Genomic DNA, 14,685 nt, shown 5'->3' on the forward strand with positions numbered 1-14,685 from the left:
TGTGTGAATTGGACCATTGTGTATGTGCATTTCTGACCCACTGGAATTGTGATACAGTGAAATAATCTGTCTGTAAACAATTGTTGGATACATTTCTTGTGTCATGCACAAAGTAGATGTCCTAACCGACTTGCCAAAAATATAGTTTGTTAACAAGAAATTTGTGGAGTGGTTGAAAAATTAGTTTTAATGACTCCAACCTAAGTGTATGTAAAGTTCTGACTTCAACTGTATATAAAATTGTAAACTTGCAGAAGGGTGTACCCCTCTGTATATAGTCTCACTATTGTTCTTTTACTGCTGCTCTTTAATTATTTGTTACTTTTATTTCTCATTCTTATCCGTATTTTTTTTTTTAAACTGCTTTGTTGGTTAGGGGCTCGTAAATTAGCGTTTCACTGTAAGGTATTCAGCGGCATGTGACTAATACTATTTGATTTGATTATGATATTACCGTAATTACGTTCGGTCCAGAGAGCATCATGCATTTGTGAAGGTTGCTTAACATAATATACCCAAATGTATTTCTTCCTCCAAGACGTGTCGAACTCATTCTGTACAGAATATTCCAGTTTAACTGGCTTCGGAGAAATGTCAAGTACAGACAAGTTCCAAAAGGAATTTAGTCATGTCCACAGATAGTGTCAAAATGTAGTTTGATTCACTCTGTAGGCCTTCTGTTTTATAATACATAACTTTGGTAATAAGGATATGCCTACTAGGTGCAACATGATAGCCCTTATTTTATGGTTGCCAACAGTAGCCAAGATATATGGCTCTGATTTAGCCTACTGTTGTAATGCAAAGACAACGGTTTGAGCTGAGCAGTCCCAGAATGAAGTGCGCATTTCGTACAAGGTTTTTGACCAGGGTCTGTACGTGGCAGAGAAAAAATCTCTGCAGATCACTAACTCGGGCGTCTACAATAGATTTGCACATACTGTTAAAGGTGTAGGATTATTTTACAAACTCAAGGGAACGAAAAGGTAAGCGTAAATATGCATACTGTCATATCTATTTTTAAATCTGTGTGTTGCACAGAGGAGCGCAGCATGTAATTCATGTAACATGATGTGTAGGCCTATTGTTGTCAATAACAACTGACCCCTTTTTGGGACATTCTTGTTACTAAAACAGATTTCAGCAAAATTATTTAATGAACTCGTGAATTGGGTAGGCCTTATGCTCTTATTGCGCATTCGCTTGCTTTTACATGCCTTGTTGGCAACTGTAGCTGCAGCAACAACATATCAACACTGACAGAAAGTTTTGGAAAGTTTAGCCAACATTACAGAATTCCATTATAACTTCAGGGTTTTGAGGTGTAGGTAGGCAATATGTACTTAGAAGGTAACATTGGCAGTCACCTTTCTCTCAACAGTTTTTTTTTTTTTTTTTTTCAAAAAACTTTTTCACAAGAAAGACATAGTCGCTGTCTTGGCTGACGTCTCAGGCATTGTAACGGAGTGAAGTACTGTAGCAAGAACCCATGGGCACAGACGTCAGTTCAACGTCTGGGTTTGTTGTCAGCTAACGTGAATTGAATGTGAAAAAAGGATTAAATGCCCTTACATTGATTACTTTTTGCAAATCCAGTCAGTTTTCCATGTTGGTTCAATGACATCACATAGATCATTTTGGTTGAAAGACATGGACACAACGTTGATTCAACCAGTTTTTGCCCAGTGGGAAGACTGAGTGAAAAGGGTCAATACCTTTGGGATATCTTTATCAATATATTTCTGACATGTTATTACACAAAAGGAGTAGACGTACTCCAGATAAGCATGTCCTTAATTTCATAATACAGAGCTAGAATATTATCTGTAATGGGACAGTTTCTACATTCATCCAGTCTGGACTTCTGAAATCTCCTTGCTACCATATGAATCCAGGGAGAATTGGAGTGAGATAGGTTCAAGACACGCGCCTGATGCATATTAGTAGAATATTCTAACTCCGGAAAGGGTATGTGTCAACATGCTGACATGTTTAAGCTTTTATACTCAGGCATGAACGAATCCACATATTTTCAGAAATGTATCATATCTGTAATCATTACCTGACCTGATTTATTTCAATAGATATCCTTACATGATATGTGAATCAATGTGGATCATGGATATTTTAATGTTTCATCATTGTATGTCTGATCGAAAATAGGCTAAATATGATTTTATGAAATGTCCATCACACAAATAATTTTGCGTTATTCAGGCACCGGAAATCAACGCACTTCTTGACATGAAGGTGACATCTGAGCATACATTGCATCATTTTCAGTAGTAGGCTATACAAGGCACAAAAAGGCAACCTATTTCATCCAAGTTGCTACTTCCAAAGCGCATCTCGTTTTTCTATTTAAATAAATGCAGCATAGCAAATCCAGAGTTCCAATCCCAACACTAGAAAAAAATGCCTGCAAAGTATAATATCGTTATTAACCGGTTCCCATGCTTCTAAAATAACGGTTCTGTTTCGGAACAGTATGGATCCCTTTCTTTTCAGTTTCAGTTTCAGTTCCTAGAAAAATAAAATTATTTTCCGGTTTTCGGTTCTGTTCCCTGAACCGGTACCAACCCCTGCTAGTTACCACTTAATTTAAGGTTAGGCATAAGCTTGACAGTATGCTTAAGGTTATGTTTAAAATCAGATTGTAAGAAGGGAAATTCTAGAAATAGCCTGTTTTAGAATTTTGTGGCTGGGGTAAATAGTGACAACTTTTATCCAGAGGGAATAAAACATTATAGTGTAAGAAAGATTTATATGGATTCAATATTTGTTAAATTATTGAGCATGTCCTCAACTCAAATAAACATCACATTGTCCTTATTTAGCATATCCAAATCATGAGAAAATATGCTATGTAGGCCTACTGTTAGTACTTGTCAACATATATAGAAAATAAGATGTCCACATAGGTCTATCTAATGAGTCCTTATCCGGCCATACCATGTATGATATCCGGAGGGAATTTAAAAATGATATGTTCATGAAAGAAAAATATGGATTTCATATTTGTCATTATTGAACATGTGATAAACTTGTTTCAGCATATCAAAAAGAACCGCAAGATCCGGATATGGACCTCAGCCAAGAGATGCATATCTTAACTCAATATAGCTTCTTATCTTGAATATACAGTGGATATTTGTCAACATGAAGAGGGAAAATAGGATGTTACACATCTCTGGATATCGAATGAGTCCATATCCGGCCATAGGAAAGTGCCATGTGTGATATTTAGACTACTCTCCAAATTATATATATTCCAAAATCAAGGGTATTATTTTGGAGTTGGCCTCCCACTTTGCTGCTATAACAGCTTCCACTCTTATGGGAAGGCTTTCACTAGATGTTGGAACGTTGCTGTGCGGACTTGCTTCCATTCAGTTTCAAGAGCATTTGTGAGGTCGGGCACTAATGTACGTGATCCGGCCTGGCTTGCAGTCGGCGTTCCAATTCATCCCCAAATGTATTCGATGGGGTTGAGGTCAGGGCTCTGTGCAGACCAGTCACGTTCTTCCACGCCGATCTTAACAAACCATTTATGTATGGACCTCGCTTTGGTTGATTGAGACTGCTTTCTTATGTATGTTTTGTAACAGTTATTGTGGCCTTTGTGCTTCTCTGATTGCACGGTCACGTTGGCAACGATAGATATTGTTGTCCTTGTTCAATAGAGCCATTGGTCTCAACGATGTTCCTATCTGCCAGGACATTGCAGGATATCTAGGTTTACTAATTTCCCCTGGCTTTGTAAAGACGTGAAATTGTACCGCCTGATGGGAGCCCTTCTTCCTTGTTCTCACCCTCGAATGCAGGCTATGTTACTGTGTACTGTCTATCCGAGATTGCTAAATAATTAGCTACAATGGGTGCTTCTGATGATTCCTCTTTCCAAGATAAGCTGGATGACGAAACATTTTTAGATTGTCTTTCACATAGGAACATACAGCCTAATTAATTTGAGCTGGAATAAACTGAAAAGGAGTTCAGACAGCGAGGAAAAATAATTGCGAGACCAGCAAGCAGAGGCACCAGCCTAGACCAGCTGGACCAGGAGTTGTTTTGCTGTCTGCAGCTAGCAATATAAGGTATCTTTTAAACTAGGCAGTGTTGAATACAATTTGGTGATTGTTTCGAACAAAACGGGACATGCTAGTACCACTACAAACCAAGCTATTAAAGTTAACCTAGTTAGCTAGCTGTGTTTGCTATACCTAAAATATACTGTAGTCTAACGGTATAGGTAACTAGCTAACTAACCTAGCTAGCCTCAGTGCCTCACATTATGAGCAAAGCTCGAGTATAGGTAGCTGTGTCCTGGACTGGTCTCGGAGTAATGGCTGTGTTGAAAGGAGTGGGTGTGTCAAAAAGTTTCATTCCAACCCTAATTTAGCGCACCTGATATTAATAATTTTCTGGTCGTAACTAACCTGATTCAGCTTATAACTGGGGTTGGATTGAAAACCTACAGGAGGGTAGCTTTCCGGGAACACGGTTGGAGAGCTCTGGGTTAGACACTCTTGACTGAACGGTGTTGTCTATGCCAATGAAAGTGTTTCCATTGGTCAACTTTTTACACATTTAACTACAATACAGCCTTATTCTAGAATGGATGAGAAAAAAAGTGTGCATCAATCTACACACAGAACTCCATAATTACAAAGCGAAACCGGCCATGGGGTTGAGCCAGTTCCTGGAGAGTTTTACCACTAGTGGTGTCATCAGCAGGATTGTTTGCGCTATCAACATACCTCCAGTCATTGAATTCCAAAAGTTCCGACAAACACCTTATACCTGTAGGACTCCGACTTGAGCCATGTCAGTATCGTGGTCGAATTACCCTAGTAGATGACCCTTTGGATTGGCAAGGTGACCTCGGCTTGCATGGTGTGGAGGCCAACTGGGCTCCAGAAAGGGCAGCGCTAAGTTCCAGCCTAGGCATTGACAACTGCTTCTTGGGTGTGACCCTGGCCATGACAAAAGAGACATGGTTCTGGCCAGCATCATCCTCCACTCAGAGATAGGAAACCACTCCATAATCCCGCTCTGATGTGTCACAGAACACATGAAGTTCCTGGCTTGGACCTAGTTGGTCATCGTAGGGTGGGACATAACACCTTGGCATCTGGACTTTGGAGAGCGCCGACAACTGTTTACCAACAGATCCATCTTTCCACTAGGTCAGCTGGGTGGATTGGTTGATCCCAGTCCCTGTTGGTCTGCCACAGATCCCGGACTAAGACTTTGGCCCGGGTTGTGTAAGGCAAGATATACCCGAGGGGATTTGGGTGCTCAGGGCTGAGCGGCACTTGTATCCGGTGTGCAGCTCCATCTCAGACCTAGAGTGGGTTCTTGTGGGTTGGTGCCAGACTGTGACAGCCATATTTCAATGCTACTTGTCCTGGCTTGTGGCGGGAAGTGCTGGATAACCTCTGCTGTGTTACTTGCCCTCTGTTAGGCCTCGAATCCCCCTTTGGACAAGAGATTCCAGACTTTGTTGAGGAGTGCTTTTGCTTCAGCAGTGGATGAGAGGCTCTGTAAGCAGTTATCCACATAGAAGGCATTCTCCACTGAGTCCCAGACTTCTTTGTCACTGTCTGGGTGCTCCCAGGCGTGTCTCTGCAGAGTGTATATGGCACAGCAAGGACTGCATGTGGTGCCAAATGTTGGCACTTGCCATTCTTAGATTGTGGGCTCTGCGTCTCGTTCCACATCTCACCCAATGAACCGGAGCAGTGCGGTGTTGGAAGGCAGCAAACAAATCAGATAAACATGGCTTTGATGTCTCCACTGATGTCTATGGAGTCCTGCCAGAACCGGAGAAGGACACCGAGCAAGAAAGGACCAAAGGTTGGTCCAGGCAGCAGACAGTCATTTAGGCTTTGACCAGCATCCTGGAATGAACAGTTGAAGACAAATCGGTACTTACCATATTATCCAGCAATACCAATGGGGAGGGAGATACCAGGATTCACTGGGTGGGTTTCCCTCTTCATGAGCGGTCACTTTGGTGACGTCCTACCTTCACAAGGTTATGAATCTCCCGTTTATGAATTTCAGCAAGCTCAGGGTTCTTCAGTAGTCACCATTCTGTCCCACGGAGTAGTGGAAGTACAGCCCGTGTTGTGATTGACAGAAGAGGATGGTTGGGCACCTCTGAACTGTTTGTTCCTCTCCAGGACGGATGAGACTATCCGTGCCTCCTCCAATTCTGTTCTTGCTTGATGCTGCTGCTGTGCCAGGTCTTTGACAATTCCTGTTCCTGTATAGCTTTACGGGACTGCACGTCAATAGGTGACATCGTTCATCAGTCTGTAGTTCCTCCTCAATTTTCTCCAACGCTAGTAGTTTCATTCTCTCTTGTAGGACAGCGGTCTGTGCATCTAGTGAATGGAGGCTGGCAGGGCCACTTTCAAAGGGGGTATCCACTGTTCAAACTCTCACTCCGTCTTGAGTCACTCCATCTAGAGTGCCTCGATGATTTCCCATGACTTGAGGGTTGAACGGACCCCACCTTGGAGAGCTGGTCGAACTGTGCAATGGGAGTTACCTCTTCCATGGCTTCTCCCAGTAGACCACCCTCCTGTTCCTAAGCAGTTTCCGTTCCTTAGCTTGGACGGGATGTTTGTGCATCGCTGCTTTGAGACTTCGTGATGAGATGGCAAGATGGTGCCGACAGATAGGGAAGCTCTGCTTCTAGCTCCTAAGCAACTTTGCAGTATTTCATTTTTTTATGTGTTAATTCTTACATTATTAGTCCAGGAAATGTTTTGTGTTATTACATACGGCTGGAAAGATCGTTTGGATATCAGAGCGGCGGTAACTCGCCAGCATTATGAACGGGAATACAACTTTCCCGAATTGGATCCTTTGTTCGTACCCCCCAGGACAATTTAACTGTTTCCAGAGGCTGATCCAAAACACTGCTGGCGGCGGAGAAGAGGTATTCAGAGTGGACTGCCAACCATATTACCTCCCAAAAGAATTCCCGTTTATTCCCCCTCAAGCCGATACCATAACGGCCCTCAAAAAACTTCACTGGACTTTCTGCAAACTGGAAACCACATAACCTTAGGCCGCATTTATTGTAGCTGGAACAGTTTTTTCCCACTAATATTTATATATTCCATACTTTTAGGTTTGTGTGTATTGTGTGAATTGTTAGATATTACTGCACTGTTGGAGCTAGAAACACAAGCATTTCACTACACCCACAATAACATCTGCTTACCATGTGAATGTAACCAATAACAGTTGATTTAGTGGGCTTGCCCTTTGGTAGGAGAAACCTCACCACATAATCCTTCAAATAACCTGATAGTTGTCTGCTCGTTTGTTGCCTGGTTCTCCTGGTGATGCTGGTAGTTGAGGATGAATCCTTCTTCGGTGCTTTAGGCTTAGCTCCTGAATCTTTTATTCTTTCCAGGACTTTAGCCTCAGCTGCTATTTCCTCATCTCTCCTCCATTCCAGTGGAGACAATTCTTCCTTCTCCTCCTACATTTCCTTTTCACCTGTCTTTGGTTCAGTCATCATCTAGCTAGGTGGACCATTGAAAGATTCTTGGAATCTGTGTGTGTAGCCAGACAGGTGGGATGACTGACAATAGTGAAGGTGAACAGGTGGTCATGGGTCAGGTGACAGAGGAATGGAGGAGCCTGAGGCAGGAATTCCTTTAACCACAAAGTGGTATATTATCTGGATAGTTTTTTTTGTCTGCTCCATAACAAATATAACAGAATAACGTATCAAATTCTTAATCACAAAAGTTGAATCGTAATTACAGTCATTCTCATTATTAAAATTATAGTGGCTAAATTGTCCAATATAATTGTCCCAATACAATTTCCATTCTAATCCTTTACCCACAATGAAGATTGGATTTGTATGCGTGAAGACTAACATTTCCCCAATGTCCAGAGTTTGATAATCCCTTTATTTGTTGTTCTTCTGGAAACAAAAAATGTTAAAATTATACCAAAACAAATTCTGAACATTAAAACTAAAGAAACAAACATCACGGTTAACATGGGCTGGTGTGGTCAAAAGGCTATGCTGCCATTCCAGTCACTCTCAGTAGGCTATGGAGCACGTATGCCTTTTATTAACTGTATTCTCTGTTGGCCTGTAGAGGCGATACACACACTTGACAGGGGATTAATGGCAAACACACTTTGCATCATGAATTGGAAACAGGTCATATTGTATATTTTTATATTTGGCTCTTATACACCGGCCCCAAATGTATTTGATGTGAAATCAAAAACAATTATTTACTTCACTTGATGGAGCCTTCCTTTTAGACTGCACCTTCTTGCAGTAGGCAGATCTTGGATATTGGTCTTTCTATAATGTTGTTTTTTGTCTTCAGGCGTACTGCACGCACTAACCCCTTGGAATCAGGCTTGGCCTCAAAAACCTTTCCAAGTACCCATGCACTAAGTGGTGCCGTGTGGTTCTGGTCATGGACCCCATCTCCTTCACAGAAGCTGCGTCTTCACTTTACTTTACTTTACTTCACTTCACTTCCTAACCTCCTGCCAAATGTATGACCATATTAGAGAGAGAGATTTTCCTTAGATTATACAGACCCACAAAGAATTTAAAAAACAAATCCAATTGTGATCAACTCCAATATCTATTGGGTGAAATACCACAGTGTGCCATCACAGCAGCAAGATGTGTGACCTGTTGCCACAAGAAAAGGGCAAACAGTGAAGAACAAACACCATTGTAAATACAACCTGTATTTGTTTATTTATTTTACCTTTTGTACTTTTTTTTATTTGCACATTGTTATAACACTGTACATAGACATAATATGACATGTGTCTTTTATTCTTTTGGAACTTCTGTGAGTGTGATGTTTACTGCACATTTTTTGTTTATTTCACTTTTGTTTAACCCTTTCACATATACCATCACACGGGTGTGATCATTCTACAGTGGTCCCTGAAGCATAGGATCACACCGGTGTGATTAGAACGCTTATTTAGAACGGCCAGTTTTGAATGACGCAACAATCAGCATTTGAGCTGGCCACACTTTTTTTCAGAAACTATTTACACAAACACAGTCCTTACAAAGTTCAGTTTCGTTTTGGATGCAATGTTCAGACATTCACAGAAGTATCTACACCATAACACAATCATCCAAACCGGAAAAATGTAGGCTACATTTGTCCTAGCGCTAACTGAGGAAAGATTGACTAAACACAAGCCGGTCATATTTGTATAACTCTCAGCTGACATAGACTACAAAATGAATTAGCTAATAGAAATGACTATTTATAATTAATCACATCACGGGTGAGCTCACCATTGATCGAAATAATTGAGTAAAACACTCTCTAGAAATCGAAAGTAATCCGACGATGGGTAGTTTCTGTGCGCTGCCATGCTTTTTTTCTCTCACAGAAACCAAAGATCTGTTGGTCTGTTTATGGTATGCATGTTGAAGGGGGTGTGTCGTTTACCTTTGTTCACATCCCACCATTCACTTTCTGAAGTTTTCAAAAAATTTGTGAACCCTAGTCACTTACCTCATTTATAACATCTTTGGTCCGACAACCCAGAATGCATTGTATGTCAACAAACATGGCTCCACACACAGCTGGAATCAGCTTAGTTCATCATAATCAGTACAACCTTCAAAAAAGTATTTTACACACATAATATGTAACCATTACAATCTATGCATGAATCAGAATGAGTGATTAGTCACCGGTAATTGAAAACATGTGAATAAAACCGTAAATATATAAATAATTACCACACAAAACATTTTCTGACAGTGATTTATTGATACAAGTGGCGCGTGCCGGGCAGTCAATCACGTAAGCTCTCACCCCCACTCTGAGCCATTACATTTTGTTGTTTATGTATGTAGCTAGTGAGCTAAGCTGTAGCATTAGCAATGTCTTTCAAGAGGAGACAACTCACAAATGTGGATATTCTGGATATTTTTTTAAAATTCTGACAATTAGTCTGAGTATGAAACTCAGGACTCAGATTCTGACAGTGAGGAGCTGCCTCCCCAACCTTGTAGTCATTGAGAACCCTGAATCTGAGGACTCCTTATCCACTGATGAAGTCCCAGGTCCCTTTGAAGATGCTGGTGGTGATGGAGGCAGACCGACAGTGGATGAAGTACAGGAGTTCTGTGGTCGCTGGAAGCTCGCTAGCCATTTCACCCCTCTTGGCCCTGCTGTTTGCTTTGATGAGTCCCATTCTGGAGTGGAACGCCCCTTTCCATTTCCATCTGCGACAGAGTGCTTCAAGTTGTTTCTGACAGAGGAGCTGGTGGGAGACCAATCGCTATGCCTTGGAGCTAGCTACAGGAGAAGTGGGAGCCAGGAATTTGGGGGAAACTTGCTAAATGGGTGACAACCACAATTAGTGAAATGTATACTGGTGACAGTCCTTCTCATGGGGGTAGTAATGAAGAACTCCCTAAGAGAATACTGGAGCACAGATCCTATGTTTGCAACTCCCTTCTTTGCCTCCCTCTATTCCCAAGAACACTTCCTAGTTCTGCTGCGATGCCTGCATTTCGTCAACAATGCTACTGCCATCCTAAATTACCCATTATCCAAAATAAGAAATGTTCTTACCAGCCTGACATCAGCATTTGGTCAGGTCTTTGTGCCATACAAAAACCTATGCATTGATGAGTACCTGATGTTAAGGAAAGGTAGACTGGCGATCTGTAAATATATTCCCTCCAAAAGGCACAGGTTTGGGGTCAAGTTCTTTGTCATGTGTGACGTGAAAACAGGATTTGTCCAGGACATTATAGCTTACACAGGGTCCACCACTGACATCCAACATTATGAGGGGCTTGGGGTGTCTGGGTCCGTGGTGATGACCACGCTGGCTACTCATCTCGGCAATGGACACACTTTGTATGTGGACAATTGTTACAGCAGTCCCACACACTTCCAGCATCTGCTCTTCAACAGCACAGGGGCCTGTGGCACAGTCAGGTCGAACAGGAAGGGGATGCCGGCATTCGGAGGCAGGAAGATGCAGAGAGGGGAGGTGGAGTTCAAGGAGAACGGTCAACAGCTGGCAGTAAAGTGGCATGACAAACTAGACGTCCATGTCCTCTCCACTGTCCATACAGCAACCATGTTGGCCACAGGGAAGGTGGACAACCTGACGGGAGAGAGAGAAATCAAACCAGACTGTGTGCTTGACTATAACCTCAAAATGGGGGCAGTGGATGAGGCGGACATGATACACAGCTTTGTGGGACGCACTTGGAAAACGACCAAGTGGTATAAGAAGATATTTTTCCATCTGATCGACACTGCTGCCCTCAATGGCCACATAGTTCACCGCCAACTAACAGGTGAGATGATTACTGAACATGGTATTTCTTGTAAAGAGACATACAGTTCACATTCAAATCACATACAGAAACTATTAACGCAATAAGTCACTTACTTTGATAGAAACGCAGCTTGGATTTGTACCAGGGTGTTTGTAGGGATGCCTCTAGCACTGAGATGCTGTGCCTTAGACCACTGTACCACTTGGGAGTCTAGGCCAGGGTAGCTTTAAAATACAACACAAGCTAATACTTCTCTGATGCTATTAGCATTGTTTTACAGAGCTAATAGAATAATGTAGCTAGCTACATAAGCACGATTGAATATAACACCATAAAGGTTATGAAATGAGTAAAGTTACCTCACGTGTCCGCGGTTATAAGGAATATACACAAATATACTATGCTCCATACATACGGTGAGCTACAGTAGAAATGACATAAAGAAACTATTTATAATTTTTTATTATATTATAATAACGTAATAAGGCACTTACTTTGATAGAAACGCACACATTTCCAAAGTTGTTATTGGTAATGAAAACAATGACTGCGATGCGGGCAACAGAAGGAAAATTTGAACACGTGTTCAGATCCTGTTCTGACGGAACATGCGCAAATGTCTGCATACTTGAACTGCGCAAACAATTTGCGAAGTGCTTGGGGAATTTTGTCTGGGTCAGAAATGTAAAAAAATAAATAATTGTCCGCAAAAGTAAAAATGACTACTTTTACGTGAATGAATGAGGCAGAACACACCTCAATTCAATCTGTTCTTAGAAAATAAAAACTTGTTCGAAATTGAAATTTTAAATTGACAAGTTGAAAACAGGCTATAAATAAAAACAGGCTGCGTGCCTTGGTTTGAGGGCCCGCGCGGATTAAATGTACTGTTGCGTAACAATCACATTCTGGAATGGAGAGAATGTTCTAACATCACCTGCATAAAAAAAACTCACGCTGGGGCGACCGTTTAGAGATATTTGGAACATGAAAGGTTAAGATTTATTTCACTTGCTTTGGCAAAGTAAACCTATGTTTCCCATGCCAATGAAACCCATTGAACTGAGGGATAAAGGAAGAGGAGAGTGAAGAGGGAGACTAGAGTGGAGGGAGAGGAACATGGCGGGAGAAGAGGAGGAAGTGGAGGGAGAGGTAGTGGGGAGCCTACGTTTCCATTGATTGTCTCTGCCCCAAGTCCCAGCATTCACCCTTGTACCACACCGCCTGGGCCTAAAGTGACAGAGGCAGGAGTTTTGGAGTTGTTTTTAAAAGTGGTAGTAATTTATATCTGTTCCTGTACTTGTAATGGATTACAGCAAGAAAATGGGAGGGGTTGACCAACTGAGGAGCTATTTACAAGGATGCACAGGCGGAAGTATGTGTTTTGGGGGATGCTCAACATTGCCATCGTAAATATGTACATTGTGTGGGAGACCCCTGCAAAGGCCCCCTACCAGAAACCGCAGGCGCTGGTCCCTGAAGGCATTCAAATGCAGCTTGTGCATTCACTTTGATGTGGCAGAAAGAGGGGAAGCAAAAGTGTGGCACCAGGGTGTGTGGACCGAGTTGTAGATCATTTGAAAGCAGGTGAAGTTTGAAGGGTGCAAGAGAGGGTGTGTGGTGTGCATTCGGAGTGGACGCAGGGCAAAGACTGGGAGATGTGTAGAAACCTTTGTGCACTCTGTGTTCTGTGCCACTTTCCAGGATGGGGCCGTGCTTCCAGAAGTTCCATGACATGTTGTAGGCCAAATGCAAACACTAAAGTGACTGTGTGAAATATGAATTTGCCCTACAAATATTTGGTCTCTGACCAGTTGTTGTGTTTTGTATCTTCTCTCTTTATTCGGTCTCTATCTAATACTCTTTGCATTCACTGAATTGTTGTCAAAGCAGGCTATTATTATAACATTTTGTGTCAGGCCTAGTCTGTACTAAATCTTATTGAGAGAGGTTACCTACATTTTGAAATAGTCTCTAAATAGTATTTTGCATTTTTACATTAAGAATCGTTGTCAATCAAATAGCCTGCGTTGTGTGGGGTTTGAAATACTTTCTGAATATTGTCCTTTGGTCACATTAAACATTTATAAATAATAATATATTCTACTTGGTACATTTTGAGTGAGTAATTTAGTCAAATTTACTAATTTCAATACACTAGGGTTTTTTGTTGTTGCGTGTTTTAATCATTTTCCAATAGTGAGTGAATACAAAATGGAAGACAGAATTACTGTTATTCCTATTGACATGAATGTGGTGTTCATTAGATTAATGTATTGCCTGCCTAAAACATAATTTAATACATTTTAAGTCCTTCAAAATATAAACTACATATCTTGATGGTAGAATATAAACTAGACAATGGCTACTGTGGGTGGGGTCACAGTAATTCAAAGAACAGTGATAAAGGAAATAAAAAATGCTAGGCAGAGCATGCCCAAAGGGAAATTGGAGCGGAAGAGACCATTTTTTAAAAATCTGCTGAAATTATGCTCTGCTCCTCGCTCCACACTCGCCCACCTACATGCTCTGGCATTCAAAAGCAGCCAACTCATGTCAATGAATAGAATCAGTGAATGAATGGCTGCAGCAACCATTACAAGGTCTGACAAGCCGCATAACAAAAGATGCCTATATAGACAAAACAACAATTAAGTCATTCCAACAAGATAAATCATTCAAACGACTTAGTATCTTGAACAATTTAGTTTAAAAATAAAAAACTTTTTTTATTTTTACTAAGTTGCTCAAACCAGATACTAACTAAATAATTCCTAGTCTCTAAGTGAATTTTTTTTTGCCTTGGGCTTCAGGGCTTCCATAAGAAAGTTCAGTGAATCCTCCTCTTTTAACAGTGGCCATCAAAAAAGCTTTCAAAGGTGTTTTTTCTCTCGACTGCATTCATAATGTTATAGGCTACAATAACTGGGCATGCATATTTCTCTCCCTATTCGGCACTCGCAATTTGAATACACCTCGAGAGGAATATTATGTTCTCGCACAGAATGTGACAGACTGAACAATTGAATAGGTCAACTATTCTACCATGGAGTTTTCTGACTCCGCTGTTGCTTACTCGTGTTGTTGGCTGTGGAAAATTTTGTGTGGACAACATTTGAAATGTTTTTAGCTCTGCCTGGCTCTCATTTGGATTATACGTACCAGGTCCTGGACGAATTTAACCCCTGGGGCTTACTGGATCTCAGCTCATAATAAATACTGGAAAGGTCACTCACTACCCTATCCTGCTCTGGAATGGTTCAGAGCTGTGTTCTTGTCAACTCAAGTAACACCTAGAAAATGTGAAAAAATATGACAAATTTGACCGGTGTGCTGCAGAGATG

General features: G+C 41.3%; 1 protein-coding gene across 2 annotated transcripts in view; it reads left to right on the forward strand.

The window, feature by feature from the left end:
• Positions 1 to 826: 826 nt before the first annotated feature.
• The window catches only part of LOC139420794 (prolyl 4-hydroxylase subunit alpha-2-like), a 33,118-nt gene continuing 19,259 nt past the window's right edge, over positions 827 to 14,685 (forward strand). Inside the window, exon 1 of one of the 2 annotated variants that reach the window (XM_071171070.1) lies at positions 827 to 986. The gene's annotated coding sequence lies outside the window, so the exon portion shown is untranslated. The remainder of the gene's footprint in view (positions 987 to 14,685) is intronic. The other variant, XM_071171069.1, reaches the window with a different exon arrangement.

The sequence above is a fragment of the Oncorhynchus clarkii genome, chromosome 12 (assembly GCF_045791955.1).
Source record: "Oncorhynchus clarkii lewisi isolate Uvic-CL-2024 chromosome 12, UVic_Ocla_1.0, whole genome shotgun sequence".
Classification (NCBI taxonomy): Eukaryota; Metazoa; Chordata; class Actinopteri; order Salmoniformes; family Salmonidae; genus Oncorhynchus; species Oncorhynchus clarkii.